Genomic DNA, 16,676 nt, shown 5'->3' on the forward strand with positions numbered 1-16,676 from the left:
AGCCTCATTATATGGTGCCAGAATACATAGAAACCATCTTCACTTGCCAGTAAGGTTGTCGATCCACTTTGTTATGACTGATGTAGGATTATGGCCAGTGAAGATGACTTCGCCCATGCAGAATCACAACACAACATCTGAGGGTCACAATGACATTTTAGAAAATTTATATGCATGTAATTATTTTTATTTTGCTTTGGAGACATTAAAATTGTTCCCAAAACAGTTGTTTCCATTACAATCCACTGCTCTCAGGTCACAACACCACAACTCTGAATAACAGCCATTTGAAACTGCAACACAAACACAATCATAATACAATGTTTGTCATGAACATTTGAGTACAAAAAGACTTTTGTGTAACATATGAATGATGATGTACATGGCTTTCATTGCCATGTACAGTATTACCTGGGGCTGTATAGTTTTAATCTTAGCCATTTCAAAATTACATCGAGTACTCTAGCCATGGATCTGACCACAACCAGGGCATGTGTGTGTGTGTGTGTGTGTGTGACTGACGTGCAAGCTATATTCAGATCTGCAACTTCTAGTGACTGATGCAAGGTTTGAGGAAAGATATACATCAGGTTAATGGGTTTTTTCATTAAGCATAAAGAATTATGGGAAATCTGCTGCTGAAAAAGTGCTAAATCTATATTGGGAAATAATGTAGGTCAAGAAGCAAGCAAACAAGCAGGCAAGCAAGCAAGTAATAAAGATCATAAAAATCAGACTAGAAGGTTAGTCAGAAGTTAACATCCTCTGATTATGAGCATAAAAGAAACTCAATAAGCTGCAAGTAATTTTAAAAAATATAATCTCTCATGGGGAAGTTGAAAAACTGAAAAACAATTATTCCCGGAAAAGGTACATTTTTATTTCTGATAATCACATTTTTATAACTATCAAAAACAATAAATTGTTGTTGTTCTAGGGTTTAACGCCATTTGTCAGCACAAGATAGGCTATACATGGCGGCCAGTATAACTGGTGGAGGAAGAACCCTGGAAAACCCAAGGAAGAACCACCGACCCACGAGAAGCTACTGGCAGGCTTTCCCACGTACCCTCGCTAGCCGAGCCTTGGACTCGAACCCACGCAGACAGAGGTGAGATGGCAGTGATCCGGAACGGTGAGCGCTTTAGACCACTCGGCCACTCGGGGCCCCCCAAAACAATAAATATATATATCAAAGGTATATATGAAAAAAGCACCTCAAAAGTAAAGGAATAAATTCTAAATACAAAACTGCCACAATTCTTATTATTGTTCCAAAATTAGAAAAGGAATTATCCTGTAAATCTTTAAGGAACTCTATATACATAATAGACAGCATTAGAAGCATTGTGTCATCCATCAAGTAAAAAGACATTCACTAAAAAGTTCCACTATCCTTTAAAACAAAACAAAACCTACAGATTTTATTTGAATCATGTCATACTTGTCTCTAGCAATTTCAGCCACTGTTTACTGATGTTGCAACTGAATAAATTCTATTCTGCATCATTCTTGTCAGATTTCAACTAACTTCCACTCTTAAAATTTGAACATGAATGTATGTGTGACACTTAGTGTGGTTTCCAGAACCGTTCTGTGTCACAACATGAATGTATGCATGACATGTAAAGTGTGGTGTTCAGGACCATCTGTGTCACATCATGAATGTATGAAAGACATGTAAGTGTGGTGTTCAGGACCATCTGTGTCACATCATGAATGTATGCATGACAAGTGTGGTGTTCAGGACCATCTCTGTCACATCATGAATGTATGCATGACATGTGTGGTGTTCAGGACCATCTGTGTCACATCATGAATGTATGAAAGACATGTAAGTGTGGTGTTCAGGACCATCTGTGTCACATCATGAATGTATGCATGACAAGTGTGGTGTTCAGGACCATCTCTGTCACATCATGAATGTATGCATGACAAGTGTGGTGTTCAGGACCATCTCTGTCACATCATGAATGTATGCATGACAAGTGTGGTGTTCAGGACCATCTGTGTCACATCATGAATGTATGCATGACATGTGTGGTGTTCAGGACCATCTGTGTCACATCATGAATGTATGCATGACGTGTGGCATCCAGGACATCCCATTTCACACATCTGCTCAGCAGCACCAGACTGCATCATGAATCAAGCAGTGAGAGGGGGGAAAACAAATCACAGAATGTCAAAAATAGTTCACCTGTAACAACTGGTATTGAACATGATTTAGTTTTCAAATTGTTGATATCAGTAACACAAAGCACTCACAATGAATATCTTCTTTAATCACTTTTCCCTTTGTGACACAAAACTGTTCCTCATTTCTACTTACAATGTCATTCTCTTCATCAGTTAGCTTCATCACAGAGATAAGAAATGAAAGTCCTGCTGGCTCATATTTCTTTATGAGACACAATTTCAGTTTAAAAGTGAATTCTAAGTTAAATTATTATTCCCCCGATTGTAAATGTTAATAGCTGAAAGTGGCAACATGTCTGCTGCAATCATTCATGGTGAAAACAGGGCTTGTAAAAAATGCATACCTTGAATGCACATGTTTCCATTAGGTAAGACATGTGGGTCTTTGACTACTAACACTTGTCTACCATATATTATGGTATATTTTTATGGAGAGGTTGCCACATTTTAATCCAAATGAAGTGTGTGATCCTGTCTTCTGCCACCCTGATGGGAAAGTTTCCACCTACGGATGGCATAGAATGTCAATACACATACGAAGAGGAACATAAAAAGCTCCACTACACCACTTTGTACCACAATGTCAGCATGTCTGTCAATTTGCTTCATCCTGACAACACCTGAAAAGACATAAGATTATGTGAAATAAAGAAAAGGTACAGTTAAAGTGTCCTTAGTAAAGTTCTTTGCTTCATAGGTCAATCTATTCACTGATGCCCAGTCTCATTTTGCAAGCTAATATGACAGGCTGGTAGCTAGCAAAATCTGTGTCTCCCAAGTACTTACTTATGTAGCACAGTACAAGGCAGATGGTAAATGAAGTGATAACCAGACTAATGGGTATTGTGAATCATAGTAAAAAAGTACAGAAATTCAGTTCTTTCACTAAGATGAAGGTGGCTAGATCTCTAATATCTTGTGTGCACCAGAAGTACAGCTGATGCGGTTGTCGCTGAATCACAATCAAGTCCATTTAGCCTATATTCAGTTCTTTAACCCAAAGCAAAGATCACCAATCATTCTGCTTTAAGGCCTCACATTTTGCATTACCAGACATGAAATATGACCACCAGGAAATGAAGTCAACCCAGACCAATAAAAATTCAACTTTGGTCTGGTAAAACTTGGACAAAACTACAATTCACCTCACAACCATGCCTCGAGTGGCCTAAAGTGCTCACCATTCTGGATCACTGCCATCTCACCTCTGTTTGCATGGGTTTGAGTCTCACCTTGGCTAATGTGGTTACGTGAGAAAGCTTGCCAATAGCTTCTTGTGGGTCAGTGGTTTTTCCCAGGGTTTTCCAGGGTTCTTCCTCCACCAGTTATACTAGCCACCATGTATAGTCCATCTTGTGCTGAAAATGGCATTATACCCTACAACAACAACAACAGAACTGTGCACATTGATAAAAGGCAGCTTGGATCAACTATTAAACACAAGACTGTTAAAAAACAATTCACACCAAAACAAGTAAGACCAAGTGAAGACAAAACTCAGTCCTAGTTCTGATGTTCCGTGTTGTTTAACACATCTTGACAACACTAAACAAATCCAACCCAAGCTGACTCTGAATCATGACTTTTTCTCCATATGCCATCTTATGTTGACATGTCCACTAAGCAGTAAGAGTTATGGCCCCTTTTTAATGATAATAAACAACGGGTCCATCTTGTCCTGAATAATCTGTCAGAACAGTCAGCTATCCAAGTGAATCATTGTAATTTATCAGCAGTTATTGAGACCTAATTTACAGATTTTGTAAACCTTTACTTCTTTGGTTTGTTAAATTTCAGGATTCTTTCATGACTGTGTAATTCTGTGGGATTTTCTTTCATGATTGCTGTAATTATGTGGATTTCTTTCATGATTGCTGTAATTCTGTGGGATTTTCTTTCATGATTGTTGTAATACTGATAAGCAATCAATAAAACATTTTATTCATTTGCAAAATTTACACAAATCTGTATTTCACTTGTGTCAACCAATGAAACTTCTGGGTTTGATTTCACTACTTTAGGAACTTTTCACAACATTACCATTAGGAAGAAATACCCACTATAGAGTTCATTATGGGAGCAAGTGTAAGAACATTACCATTAGGAAGGAATACCCATTATAGAGTTCATTATGGGAGTAGGTGAAGAACATTACCATTAGGAAGGAATATCCATTATAGAGTTCATTATGAGAACAGGTGAAGAACATTTAAAAGATAAGAGCATTGAAAATGTGATATCTGTTTGAGAAACACAAGGAGACTTCTGAAAAATGATGATGCAAAATTGGAATAAAATGATATGCAGTTCGGTGGTTGTAAATTTATCTTCCACAATGCAGTAAACATTAAAATACATGAAGCAAACTGACACCCATGTGGTCCTGACATCACTCACCTGACTTACCTCCCAAAACTTTACAGCTTATGGAATTTACTTATTTTACATGCACTATACACATTGTTTCAAAGCAATAATTTTGTATTCATGGTTTGTTGCTCATAATCAAAGGTATCCAATATCTTCATACCAAGCTACTTATGATTGGAATAGTCACTGAACTGCTATCATGCGCAGCCAATCAAATGAAAAATCACTTCTTTAGAATATATAGATCTTGCCCATAACTGTACTCGTGTGAGATTTTGATTAAAAAATGGTTTTAAGAGTGATAACAAACTCAGCCAATCAGATGCAACATCATTCCATTAAAAAACACAGATCTTACTCATTATCAGTTTCAATGATATAAGCCCATATTCCAAATCAGAGACTATATAAGCCCATATTCCAAGTCAAAGATGATATAAGCCCATATTCCAAGTCAATGATGATATGCACCCATATTCCAAGTCAGAGATGATATAAGCCCATATTCCAAGTCAGAGATGATATAAGCCCATATTCCAAGTCAGAGATGATATACACCCATATTCCAAGTCAAAGATGATATACACCCATATTCCAAGTCAAAGATGATATACACACATATTCCAAGTCAAAGATGATATACACACATATTCCAAGTCAAAGATGATATACACCCATATTCCAAGTCAAAGATGATATACACCCATATTCCAAGTCAAAGATGACATAAGCCCATATTCCAAGTCAAAGATGATATACACCCATATTCCAAGTCAAAGATGATATACACCCATATTCCAAGTCAAAGATGATATACACCCATATTCCAAGTCAAAGATGATATACACCCATATTCCAAGTCAAAGATGATATACACCCATATTCCAAGTCAAAGATGATATACACCCATATTCCAAGTCAAAGATGATATACACACATATTCCAAGTCAAAGATGATATAAGCCCATATTCCAAGTCAATGATGATATACACACATATTCCAAGTCAAAGATGATATACACCCATATTCCAAGTCAAAGATGATATACACCCATATTCCAAGTCAAAGATGATATACACCCATATTCCAAGTCAAAGATGATATAAGCCCATATTCCAAGTCAATGATGATATACACACATATTCCAAGTCAAAGATGATATACACACATATTCCAAGTCAAAGATGATATAAGCCCATATTCCAAGTCAAAGATGATATAAGCCCATATTCCAAGTCAAAGATGATATAAGCCCATATTCCAAGTCAAAGATAATATACACCCATATTCCAAGTCAAAGATGATATACACCCATATTCCAAGTCAAAGATGATATAAGCCCATATTCCAAGTCAAAGATGATATACACCCATATTCCAAGTCAAAGATGATATACACCCATATTCCAAGTCAAAGATGATATAAGCCCATATTCCAAGTCAAAGATGATATAAGCCCATATTCCAAGTCAAAGATAATATACACCCATATTCCAAGTCAAAGATGATATACACCCATATTCCAAGTCAAAGATGATATAAGCCCATATTCCAAGTCAAAGATGATATACACCCATATTCCAAGTCAAAGATGATACACACCCATATTCCAAGTCAAAGAAGGTATACACCCATATTCCAAGTCAAAGATGATATACACACATATTCCAAGTCAAAGATGATATACACCCATATTCCAAGTCAAAGATGATATACACCCATATTCCAAGTCGAAGATGATATACACCCATAGTCTGATTAAAATCTGATTAGAAATGCAGATTCCAATCAGATCCAAAATCATCTTGGTAACATGCATGCATCTAATTCCTTACTGAACCATCATCATACAAGTATAAATTCCAAGTTGGGTGAAAACTAGATCACACATATGGCCTCCTGAGTGAAAACAAGCTCAGCCAAAATCAGGTATCACTAGGATGGATCAAATTTATTTTCTAATCTGTCCAAGATCTTGGTCATACAAGCAATTATTTCAAAATTGATCAAGATACAATCATAAATGTGACCTGCATTTAAGTCAGTCAGAGCTAATATTACTTTATTAACATAATGGATCTCATTATCGAACTCATCCAAGATTTTGTACTAAGTCCGTATTTCAAGTCTAATGAAAGTCAGATCAGAACTATGATTATTTTAGCAGTGACAAGCCCTGCCAGTGTGTGAATCCTGCTCATTATAAACTTGTCCGCAATGTTCAAGACGCAACCATATTATCTATATAATAAAAATTGAAAAATAAATAGCTCAGCCAATCAGATGCAAGACCATCTCATCATTTTGTGACTATCACTATCAAACTCAACGTAGATCTTAATGATACAACTATATATTCAAACTCGGGTCAGAAATATGACCTCCAATGTGGTAACAAGGTCAGCCAATCAGACGCAAGATCACCTCAGTGGTATCCATGGAACTCACTCATTATTGACATGTCAGAGATTTTAATAACATATGCCCATATTCAAAGTTTTATTGAAATCAGATCTGAAATATGGACTCTCCACAGTGGTACTGACCAACGGACAATGCATGACAGAGATAGGGATAATCTCCCTTGACTTTAAGGCCAGGTGATCTGAGAATGGACATTACACCTCCAAAGATCAAGATGTTAGTGTTAAGCAACTGAGATGTTACGATGATGTATGATCTCTATCACCAGTAAGACATGTCCTACCGCAAAATGCAAAGACCCAGATCTGCCATGTCATAATGCACCATGGGTCTCTGCTCTTTGCAGTTGGATTTGATTTATAACTGAGTATGTTCAGCACATGAAATAAGTGCATACTGGTAAAGTACATGTATATGCAAATACCTTTTCTTCAAAATGTGTAAAAATAAAACTTTCCAATGGAAAACGTATTTGCATATCTTCATTTGCAAGCAGTCAGAAAATTTTGCTTGATATATGCATGTAGGTATAATAGTTCATTAGCACAACCATGGCTAAATATTACCAAGTTAACACTGAGCAGAAAAAATGGTGAATTACAAAAGTCCTATTGAAGACTGACCTTTCCAAATAAAAGTAACCATAAAGTCCTCTATGATTAAAGAGTTTTGCTTGATATCCAAGGTCAGCATTTTATAACTTAATCAAAAGATGCATCTCTCGCTTTTGTTAATTTGTAGCAAATTACATTCTCACAGTATTCCTTACAGTCTTTGGCTTTGTATTACAGCATTCCTTACAGTCTTTCCATCAGATTATAGTTATGAATATGTGGCTTTGTATTACAGCATTCCTTACAATCTTTCCATCAGATTATAGTTATGAGTATGTGGCTTTGTATTACAGCATTCCTTACAGTCTTTCCATCAGATTATAGTTATGAGTATGTGGCTTTGTATTACAGCATTCCTTACAGTCTTTCCATCAGATTATAGTTATGAGTATGTGGCTTTGTATTACAGCATTCCTTAGTCTTTCCGTCAGATTATAGTTATGAGTATGTGGCTTTGTATTACAGCATTCCTTAGTCTTTCCGTCAGATTATAGTTATGAGTATGTGGCTTTGTATTACAGCATTCCTTACAGTCTTTCCATCAGATTATAGTTATGAGTATGTGGCTTTGTATTACAGCATTCCTTACAGTCTTTCCATCAGATTATAGTTATGAGTATGTGGCTTTGTATTACAGCATTCCTTACAGTCTTTCCATCAGATTATAGTTATGAGTATGTGGCTTTGTATTACAGCATTCTTTACAGTCTTTCCATCAGATTATAGTTATGAGTATGTGGCTTTGTATTACAGCATTCCTTACAGTCTTTCCATCAGATTATAGTTATGAATATGTGGCTTTGTATTACAGCATTCCTTACAGTCTTTCCATCAGATTATAGTTACGAATATGTGGCTTTGTATTACAGCATTCCTTACAGTCTTTCCATCAGATTATAGTTACGAGTATGTGGCTTTGTATTACAGCATTCCTTACAGTCTTTCCATCAGATTATAGTTATGAATATATGGCTTTGTAGTGTTATGTTAGTTATTATTTCCTTTACGACCTAATTATGGCTTTCATTACTGACCTCGAAAACATCCCCACCCTATCGAGTGGATGGTAAAAGAGTATATGCCAACCCTGTGTTTAAGAGTCCTCTTTTCAGGCACTGGCTGGGCATGCATGACTCTGGTGATTACTGGCCAAGCGGTCTCAATGCACCATTGGTCAAGGTATGCGATCACAACTAAGTCTGCAGAAACGATTTTTGTTTCATCTGACTCATCATTAACATGGCCTCTTACCTTTAAACCTCAGAAATCTGACTCATCATTAACATGGCATCTAACCTTTAAACCTCAGAATCTGACTCATCATTAACATGGCCTCTTACCATTAAACCTCAGAAATCTGAATCATTAACATGGCCTCTTACCTTTAAAATTCAGAATCTGACTCATCATTAACATGGCCTCTTACCTTTAAACCTCAGAATCTGACTCATCAATAACATGGACTCTTACCATTAAACCTCAGAATCTGACTCATCATTAACATGGCCTCTTACCTTTAAATTTCAGAATCTGACTCGTCATTAACATGGCCTCTTACCTTTAAACCTCAGAATCTGACTCATCAATAACATGACCTCTTACCATTAAACCTCAGAAATCTGACTCATCATTAACATGGCCTCTTACCTTTAAACCTCTGAATATTTAGGTTTCTTTATTACCCTAAAGGTTTGATCAAGGACATTAGAATTTGCATGAAAACCAGACTGGTATCAGACAGACATCAGAATTTGCATGAAAACTAGACTGGTATCAGACGGACATTAGAATTTGCATGAAAACCAGACATATCAACAGATATCAGAATTTGCATGAAAACCAAACTGGTATCAGACAAACATCAGAATCTGCATGACAACCAGACTGGTATCAGACAGACATCAGAATTTGCACGAAAAGCAGACTGGTATCAGACAGACAGCAGCATCATAACATAATACATTTCATCGTATTGTCAGAATATAAAAATCAGTTTTCTTCATTCACTCTGTGACCTACTGACTCTATTCTTACTCAGTGTGCAAGCCATCCACAAACTTGTCAACTCTTCAATAACTGAAGTTTTGTGAGTAGCCATTCTTTTTATCAGTCTCAGTGACTTTGGGATATCATCTTTTGACCCCAAGTGCAAGCCAATCATAAAGTTCAGTCCAATTCTATAACATTAAACAAATGTTATTTTCCCAAAGCCACTCTACTTCTTTCATTCCCTGTAACCTTTACCATTGCCATCTGGACTCCAAAATCTATGGTCTTCTTCCTTACCTCCTTGAGTGCAAGCCATTCATGAAGTTGGTTAATGCACATAAAATGAATATTGCTGTGTGGAACCTACTTCCATTCCTAAAAGATACCTATTTTAATTTTTTCAGTCACAGTGACCTTGTCCTTCAACAACAAAATTAATAGACATTTCCCTTAACTCAACTGCTAGCCACTGACAATGTTTGATAACTGAAGATGGTGGACAGGCCAAGTTATTAAGAGAAAAACATTTTTTATCATACAGTTGGTGAAATTCACCTTTGACCCAAAACTCACTATGGTGATATGTTTCTTCATTAAGTCATCCACAGCAGCACAAGATCGGCACTGTTTTCATCTGGAACCAACTAGTCCATATAACTTTTCATTTATGAGAAATAGCAATAACAATAATGTCAGATTATCACCATTTTCATTTAGTACCAGCTACATATCATGATAAGTCTTCTTGTAAAACCCATCAGGAGTAGCAATAAGATCTTCAATAAGGTCAATGTGGCAGCCATATTGGATATGAGATCAGCACAATTCTATTCAGGACCAACAACAAATCATACAAAGTGTTCTGGTAAAAAAAACATTTTATATGACTTTCCATTCATGGGAAGCAATAACAATATTGGGGTGTGCTGATTTATTAGACTATAAAAATAAATGTTAACACTTCAATCTGTGGAAAACTGTCCATATGGGCTACCAGGTGTGTGAGATATTCCTAAAAATTTAACCTGTGTGTAGTGTTCTAGAAGCAGTGCCATATGGTGAACATGGTGGTGGTAGCAAGCATCCACAAAAAGATAAGCCGTGTCCTGCAAAAGGGAAACAATGTAATTTCTGCAAAAAGAAAAACTATTTTGCTAAAATCTGTAGATCAAGACTTGAGGCCAAAATCAAAGTTAATGAAGTAGAAAGTCAACAAGACAAAGGTAATACATCTGAAAGCTCAGATGCAGAATACACCTTTGGCCTGCAAACCTGAGATAAAGTCAATAATCTTAAACCAAAACAAGCTCATACAATGGTAGAAGTAGATAAAACAGGAACAGGAGTTGATTGACACAGGATCAATAGAGGTGCTTACTGACACAGGATCAACAGAGGTGTTGATTGACACAGGATCAAGCATTGATGTCATGAATCAACATGCATATGCAAAGCTGAAACATAAGCCTAAACTGCAGAAAACACACACAAATGTATTTGCCTATGGATCAGTAACCAAATTACATAGAGATGGCAAATTTCAAGCCTTGACTGAGACTAAAGATAGGATCATGACAACTCCATCCATGGAAATGGAAACCATGGAAACCAAAGGAAATTTTAAAAGTTACTGAGCTCTGAATTACAGTTACAAATAATTCCAAGAATATGAGACAAAGTGAAGAGCAAGTCTGAAGAACTGTGTAATAAATTAACAGATATATTGAAAGGAATCAAAAAATTAAAAGACATATAGATATACCTTCACACTGATGATATTGTAACTCAGCCCCAATGGCATATGCCATTTCACATTTGGTGAAAAAGATTTGGAAATACTTGAAAAAGATATTATCAAGAAGATAGATGGACCTACTCCCTGGGTATCTCCAATTGTGGTTGCACCCAAACTCAAGAACCTCAGTGAAATCAGGATATGTGTTGGCATGCACTTGCCCAGTGAAGCAAAACTATGTGAAAGATACACCACACCAACAATAGACAATCTTATAGTAGATCTCAATGGTGTATCCAATGGTCTCCACGCTTATCTAAATTCAGGTACCATCAACTGGAATTAGATGATTAATCAAGAAACATTACAAGATTCTCAACTCACTGGACTATATGAAGATAATGCCTCATTTCTGGAATATCATCTGCAGCAGAGACATTTCAAAATACTTTCTACAGCTCTGGAAGGACTACAAGGTGCTCAGACTATTAGTGATGACATTCTGGTATTTGGTCACACTCAGGAAGAACCTGACAAAAATTGACAATCTACATTGATTATCATAAAGAAAAAGAGTTTGACACTAAATAAACAGAAGTGTGAGTTCAACAAAGAAAAACTTGTGTTCTTTGGATACATTTTCAGCAAAGATGGAATTTCTCCAGATCCGAAGAAAGTGGAAGCAATTAAAAGTGCCAGTATTCCATCAAACATATCAGAAGTATGCAGATTTCTAGGCATGTAGAACAGTGGCATTCACAGACAGAATGTGAAACACTAGCAATAGTTTGGAGCTGTTAACACTTCCATCTGTTTGGTAAAAAATTTAAGCTAATCAGTGACCACAAGCACCTGGAAGTCATTTTTAACAATCTAAACTCATATTCCCCTTCTAGAATTGAGAGATGGCAATTTTATTACAGGTCATTTCAAGATAGTTTACAAGCTAGGTAAAACAAATGCAGCTATTACATTTCATGGCACCTCAAGGCTGGAACTGAATACTGTAAACATTCTGAAACTGCAAAAGCTTATGTTCAATTCATGTCTGTTAACGATGTACCCAAAGCTATGACCATTGAAGAAATTCAAACTTTTCTATAGTGGAACAGGACTTTCAACATGTTATCGAATCAATGGAGCCTGGAAATTTGAAACATTCATACAAACAAAACAAAATCTTGGAAAACATTTCAAGCCACAGACATGAACTTCATTCTGGTTACAAAAGGTGTTGTCCTACTGTTTGAAATTAGTAGTACTGAAAGGACTGCATCACAGAGTAAGAGACAGCACATAAAGGCCATCAGGTGTTATGTATATTTAATTTCTATTGTTTGTTAGCTAATCATTTTTCTATTTAATTTGTATTTCGTTATATGCTGCAAAAATTTGTATGATGGACTTGACTTTGTTCAAAATCAGGTTCATTTTCAACTTCACCTTTATTATTGTTTTTTATTCTGTCAACAACTTATACATAACAAATGGTTTCCTATGAGTATGGTTTAACTGTTGAGATTGTTATTTTGGCCTGAGTCAAGGATAATATTAGAAAAGATTTATTTTGCAATCATTAGGAACCTTCTAGAAGGTTATTTTCCATTAGGTAATTGTTTTTTTAAATGCTACTTGTGACCTGAGGTCAAATAGAGGACTATATGATCTTGTTACTGGAAAAATTATTTACTTTTCTTTAAGATCTGAGCTGAATTAATTGTATTATTGTTGTGTCCAGTATTTTATTTGGGCTGGAATTTCTTTTATTCAAATTAATTATTCACTGCAAACTGTAAATATAAAGTGCTCACCAAAATTAACATTCTTAGAGATAGAGACTTGAATTTATAGTGAAATTTAAAATAAGGATATATTGTTGGATAGTATTATTGTTATCAAACAAAAGACTCTTGGCATATTACCACTATAGGCATTGGTTTTCATTTGCATTTCCATTCAGAACTTCAATCATTAGAACTTGTGTCTGTAATTTTAGGATTACTGGGATTTAATTTGCAATATCGTTTTTAAAAAAATCATACTATTTCAGATTGTATTCTAGGGAAATAACTTGCTGAATTTTACAAAGTATGTTGCTTCTCGATCTTTTTTAGGGGCCCTGAGTGGCCGCATGTTCTAAAGCGCTCTCCATTACAGATCAATGCCATCTCACCTCTGTCTGCACTGGTTCTAGTCTCGGATTCAGCCAGTGTGGGTATGTGATAAAGCTTGCCAGTAGCTTCTCATGGGTTGGTGGTTCTTCTGGGGTTTTCCCAGGTTCTTCCTCCACCATTAATACTGGCCGCCATGTATAACCTCTCATGTGATGATAAATGATGTTAAACCCCACAACAACAACATTCTTTTTTATTACTTATTTTATGACCATGGAGTCATAATAATAGTCATGACAAAGCAACATTTTCATAAAAAGTATGGTTTTCTGGAAATGACAAACTAGCATGGACTTCTGTGGCCCTCTTCCATCCAGAGAATGGGACTTATTGATGACTACTCAAAGTATCCAGTAGTTGAAATTATTTCCACATCTGAAAAAGCATCTCTTCAGAAGACCAAAAGTTGTAAAAATGAATAATGGACCTCCATTCAATGGACAGAGTTTACAAAGTCTGCAGGATACAGAGTATTTAAGAATAGGAAAATCACACCTTGATGGCCTCAAGCCAACAGCTAAGCAGAAAAGTTTAAGAGGAAAAGCAATGAAAGCAGCTAACATAGAACATGAAAGTTGGAACTAGACATGTACAAGTGCTTTCGCAATTACAGAGCTACATCTCATGAAATAATCAACAATCTTTTGCCAAAATGCTACTTGGATGAAAAATGAGAACTAAACTCCCAAGTATGCAAATCAAATCTGAGAACAACTAGAAAAACAGACTGCGAAAATGGAAAGATGAACAGCTATCCAGATCAAACCAGAAAAGTAAGGAAGTCAAATTTCAAGTTTGGAGACAGCATTCTAGTTAAGCAAGACAAGTCATCAGTGTCAAACAACCCAAAACCAAATGAAATTGTCAACACAACAGGATCAATTATAACAGTGAGAAGATCAATGATAACAGTGAGAAAAGAAGACCATCAGATTGCTAGAAATTTTTCATTTTTTAAAAACAGTAAAGAATTAGTGCCATATTTTACCATCCGACAACCAGACATAGGACACAATAAATCTAAGGAAGGGTGGAGATGCATGTAACACACATTCAACATCAGCCTTCATATTAAGATCAGTGCCATCAGAAAACCAGATTCCCAGAATAATGCAAAACTTTTAGAAGCTTTACCACATACATTGTGTTGTTCAGAAGTTTTATTCAAAAAAAGTGTAGTAGGTTGTAACTGTAAACTGTTGTGTAGATCAAGATAGTTAATAACAAAAACACATGTATCTCTTCAAATAAAAATTCATTTTAACAAGGTAAATTGGAACTCCACCATCAGATACCCAGAACATTATTAGGGCTAAACAGCAGAACTGTAAACAAGGTAAATTGGAACTCCACCATCAGATACCCAGAACATTATTAGGGCTAAACAGCAGAACTGTAAACAAGGTAAATTGGAACTCCACCATCAGATACCCAGAACATTATTAGGGCTAAACAGCAGAACTGTAAACAAGGTAAATTGGAACTCCACCATCAGATACCCAGAACATTATTAGGGCTAAACAGCAGATACCCAGAACATTATTAGGGCTAAACAGTAACCCTACTTTACCCAGTTTTAAGTTGACCATTTTTGTACAATATCAGAAATCAAGATGCAAAGTGATTATTTTCATGAATTTCTCTGAGTAGAAAATGTTATTATTGTCATTCTAATCACAAAGAACTGATTTTCAATTTAAAAATAACATAACTTTTAAGTCTCAAAGAAAAGGAGTGTACTAGGAGCAGTGCTATATGGTAATACAGACTTTCCCCACTGCTGAATCAGCAACTTAAGAGACCTGGGACAAGGTTGATGTATAGGGTCAATAGTGGCCTTTGAAAGGTGCAAAAAAGTGTGATCAAACCAAACCCGCAAGCTAGGAAGGCCCCACAATTGTGGAATTTATTTAAAAATGATTATAAATAAAACAGATTATTTAAAAATAAATTTGATTTTAAAACCTGTACTGTTCAATGAATATTTCACAGAATTTCTTCAGTGATATAGAATTGAGATTTTTGGCGCCTATTGTCCTGATTTCACACCGGGCCCGCACATCCCTAAAACCACCACAGAGTGCTAGATGTAGGTCTAGCAAGTGAGTTTGTTAAAGTATTCATGCCAAGAAACAAACGTGTGTCTGCAGAAACGGGTATTTTCCTCTCATTACAAAACCAAAACATTCACTCTGGTTCCCCCGTCAATCAAAAGGATAGACGTCTAACATCATACATTGTAAGACTAAGGAAGCTTGGACTACTAAGTCCAATATCTTATTTTTGCACTACTGAACGTTACACTCTGTCCATATAATTTAAATCGTAATCGAAAGGAGACGATATGCAGCAGGTACGTAATGAAAATCCACCGACTGCATAAACATGTATTACCTGCAATATTTTCCAAAACCAGCAGGACCAACTTTCTACGTCATCGGGCTATTGTAAACAGTAAACAAATGTGCCTATATTTGCGTATAATGTACGTGTTTATGAAGACTGGGATTCGCTTGATTATTTAACAATTCACACAGAAAATCATAAGATTACTATAACTTACCTGTTGATGCCTTCTAGCTGTCTGGGCGGTTTCAAAATAAGCGCTGTCTTATTTTTAGCACTGTGGCGCACTCAATTTGTCTTTCCAGCTAATTCTAACGTTTCAATGTTGATAATCAACACACGGTTTGGGTACTATTCAAATCATTCTGACTTCTATTAATAAAACAGACTTGCAAACGTTATGTAAGCTGCGAATTAGCGGCACGTTATTTGACCCCGAGTCACCAGACCGGTTACGTAAATTTTAGCAAAACAGGTTATATAGTACAGCGGAAAATTTTCTGTTGCTGTCTCTTTTAAAGTTGAATTAGGTTGAATGTTGAAAACTGAAATATATCTGAGCACATATTTGATTGCTAGCAACAACGTAAACCACGGATAAAAACTTAGGTTAAATTAACAAAATTTATCAATAAACAAAGAAAGGTTTGACAATTAACTGCCTCATCTACTTAACCAGCTCGTCGATAAAGTTTATGGAAATCGTCCAGTCCAATGTGTGGCTGTTTTCTATTCAAGCAACGCTTAGAAAAATAACAAATCAACATTTTTCAATCAAATTATTATTATCGCGTGAGGTGCGTGCTAAGCCATTTAACAACGTCA

At 35.9% G+C, this 16,676-nt stretch overlaps 1 long non-coding RNA gene across 1 annotated transcript; it reads right to left on the minus strand.

The window, feature by feature from the left end:
- Positions 1–855: 855 nt before the first annotated feature.
- Positions 856–16,188, minus strand: LOC149808435 (uncharacterized). Its single transcript, XR_016425000.1, has 2 exons — positions 16,069–16,188; positions 856–2,819 (listed from the first exon to the last, which is right to left on the minus strand). It is a non-coding gene; the product is annotated as an uncharacterized LOC149808435 (long non-coding RNA).
- Positions 16,189–16,676: the final 488 nt, after the last annotated feature.

Source organism: Sinohyriopsis cumingii, chromosome 1, assembly GCF_028554795.1.
Source record: "Sinohyriopsis cumingii isolate HCF-2022 chromosome 1, ASM2855479v2, whole genome shotgun sequence".
Classification (NCBI taxonomy): Eukaryota; Metazoa; Mollusca; class Bivalvia; order Unionida; family Unionidae; genus Sinohyriopsis; species Sinohyriopsis cumingii.